Source organism: Pinus tabuliformis, chromosome J (assembly GCF_031772625.1).
Source record: "Pinus tabuliformis cultivar Carrire ecotype Pingquan chromosome J, CPIR1, whole genome shotgun sequence".
NCBI lineage: Eukaryota > Viridiplantae > Streptophyta > Pinopsida > Pinales > Pinaceae > Pinus > Pinus tabuliformis.
Genome location: NC_142295.1, coordinates 231,571,632 through 231,575,144, shown reverse-complemented (window position 1 = coordinate 231,575,144; position 3,513 = coordinate 231,571,632).

Genomic DNA, 3,513 nt, shown 5'->3' with positions numbered 1-3,513 from the left:
AAAAACTCAAGAAAAGATAGATCAACGCCTATAGAATTCATCCTCTTCAAAGGGGCGGAAAACTCATTTTACATTACATAACATGTACAATTCTTCGATCATTCAAATGGACAAAACCTCCTTTCTATATATAGGAGTCTAAGAGTCACAATATAATCCAGCCGACCTAACAATAATAATATAAAGCCACAAAAATAACAATAGAGGGATTCTATGGGGCACAGAAATAACAATATGGGGGTAATAGGGGCACAACAATATAAATAAGGGGTATAACTACAATAGTAATGGGGTAATCACTAGTATTATAGGGACCCAACATGCCACTCTCCTTCAAAAAAGTGTTGTCCTCAACGCTTGAGTAGTTCTGGATACTTCTACATAAAATTCTCATCCTCCCATGTGGAATCTTCAGCGGATAAGTTCTTCCACTTGATAAGATACTCTGAAATTGATCAATTTTGTAGCTGTCGAGTTCTTGTTTCTATGACTGCTTCCGGTTCCAATATAATTTTTCCTTCCTCGTCAAGTTTTGGCAATATTGTTTGAATTGGGAGCTTGTCGCCTATAACCTTCTTTAAACATGAAACATGGAAAACTGGGTGCAATCGAGAAGCTGCAGGAAGCTCCAATTTGTATTCCATAGTACCAATCTTTTGCAACACCTTGTATGGACCATAATACTTTGGTGATAATTTATTATCCTTCTTAGCTTGCTTTAGGGACATTTGCTTATATGTTGTAGCTGTAGGAATACCCAATCACCTACATCAAAACTTCTTTCACTGCGATGTTGATCTGCCTGTTGTTTCATTCTATTTTGTGCCAACACGAGGTTATACTTTAAGAGCTGGAGGACTTTTTTTGATGTTCGATGTGATGTTCCACTGCCTGAACCTTAGAATTTTCTCTTAAATATGATGTGATGGATGGTGGTTGATACCCATAAAGTGCCATAAATGGGGTCATTTTTGTTGCTGTATGGAAGGAAGTGTTATACCCACATTCAGCCAGAGGCAACCATTTGACCCATTGTGTCTGTTTATCAGATACAAAGCAACGAAGATATCCTTCCAAACATTTTTTTACTATCTCAGTTTGCCCATCAGATTGAGGATGATAAGATGAGCTATGAGCTAACTGAGTACCAAGACAAGAAAAAAATTCAGTCCAAAAATTTCCAGTGAAAATGGGATCTCTGTCACTTACAATAATCTTTGGGTTTCCATGTAGCTTTTGAACTATTTCCATAAATGCAGTAGAAACTGTACTGGCTTTAAATGGATGTGATAATGCACAAAAGTGTGCATACTTGGTAAGTCTATCAACTACCACCATGATGACACTCTTTCCCTCAGACTTGGGTAAACCTGTGATAAAATCCATTGAAACCTCCTCCCAATGTTGGCTTGGAATGGATAAAGGTTGTAATAGACCCAGTGTCTTAATTGTTTCAACTTCATTTTGTTGGCAAACCAAACATTCCGCCTCAAACTTTTGAATATCTGATTTAAGGCCATCCCAAAAAAATTCCTTCTTAACCCTGTGGTAAGTTTTTAAAAATCCTGAGTGCCCTCCTAAGGGAGAAGTGTGCAATTCCATAAGAATCTTTTGTTTTAGCTGGGAATTCTTACAGAGGTATAAGCGATCTTTGTACCATAACGAATCATTTTTCCAGCTAAATGTATCAGAAATACTAGAATCTTGTTGTAGCTTTCGAATAAGTGCCCACACTTCTTCATCATTCTTCCATTCCTCCCTTGCTTCATTTATCCAATCTGGTTGGATAATAGAAATGGCACACAACAATGCTTCCACATCCTCATCCTTTCTTGAGAGTGCATCTGCCACCACATTTTGCTTCCCCTTTTTGTAGATGATTTCAAAGTCATAACCCAACATCTTTGTGACCCACTTTTGTTTCTCTTCAGAGGATAATCTTTGTTCTAAAAAGTATTTAAGGCTATCATGATCCGTTTTTACCTTGAAGTGTCTTCCCATTAGGTAGGGTCGCCATTTCTTAAGTGCATGGAGTATTGCCAACATTTCCTTCTCATAAATAGCTTTGCTTAAAAACTTTCCCTTGATTGGACGACTTTCAAAAGCAATGGGTCTTTCATATTGCATTAGAACAGCACCAATTCCATTTCCTGAAGCATCACATTCCACAATAAAGGTTTTTGTGAAGTCCGGTGTAGCTAAGATCGGTGCTTGGCACATTGCCTCTTTAAGATGTTCAAAGGCCTTTGTTGCTTCCGGAGTCCATGAAAATGAATCTTTCTTCAATAATGTTGTTAGAGGTGCTGCTATTCTCCCATAATTCTTAACAAACTTGCGATAATACCCTGTCAACCCAAGAAATCCTCGCAGATGCTTTATGGATGTGGGGATTTTCCATTCCTTAATGGCTTTAATTTTGCTAGGGTCTACCTTAACTCCTTCATGAGATACAATATGACCCAAATATTCCACCTCCTGGACTCCAAAGAAACATTTGGATCTTTTTGCATATAATTGTTTCTCCTCCAATAGTTGTAGCACCCTGTCAACATGTTCAACATGATCCTTCCAAGAATTGTTGTAGATTAGTATATCATCAAAAAATACTAACACAAATTTTCTAAGGAATGGTTTGAAAATTGAATTCATCAAACCTTGAAATGTTGAAGGTGCATTGGTAAGGCCAAAAGGCATGACTAAAAATTCATAATGACCCTCATGAGTTCTAAATGCCGTTTTCGGAATGTCTTCAATCTTCATTCTGATTTGACGATATCCCGAACGAAGATCCAACTTGGTGAAGTAAATTGATCCATGCAATTCATCCAATAATTCATCAATGACAGGAATGGAGAACTTATCTTTAATAGTGAGCTTGTTGAGCTCCCTATAATCCGGACACATGCGCCATGATCCATCCTTCTTGTGCACCAATACTACTGGAGCTGAGAAAGAACTTTGACTCGGTTGAATTATACCAACCTCTAGCATTTCTGCAACCATACGTTCAATTTCACTTTTTTGGACATAGGGATATCTGTATGGCTTGATGTTTGGAGGAACACTTCCTGGAATCAGATGAATAGCATGATCATGATCACACATAGGTGGGAGACCTTTGGGACTCTCAAATACCTTGGAATGATTGTCCAGGACATTTTGGAGATCTGGAGAAATAGATGATTCCAATGTGGAAACATCTAGCGAACATAATTGTGTAATTACACCTCTTTGCTCCTTTTTTAGAAGCTTTGTCATGCCATTAGAGCTGATTATCTTTCCTGGTTTCCCTGAAATACCCCTTAATTCAACTTCCTTTCCTTACGTAGAAAATTTGATGAAAAGTTCTTGAAAATTAAAAGCTATTGTACCCAAGGATTGTAGCCATTGGACTCCTAGTACAACATCAGCACCTCCCATTGGAATGGAAAGCATTGGGCTAGTCAATACATATTCTCCCATGGATAGCTTGATATTATGGCACTTTCCAGAGCAATTTATTGTTCCTCCATT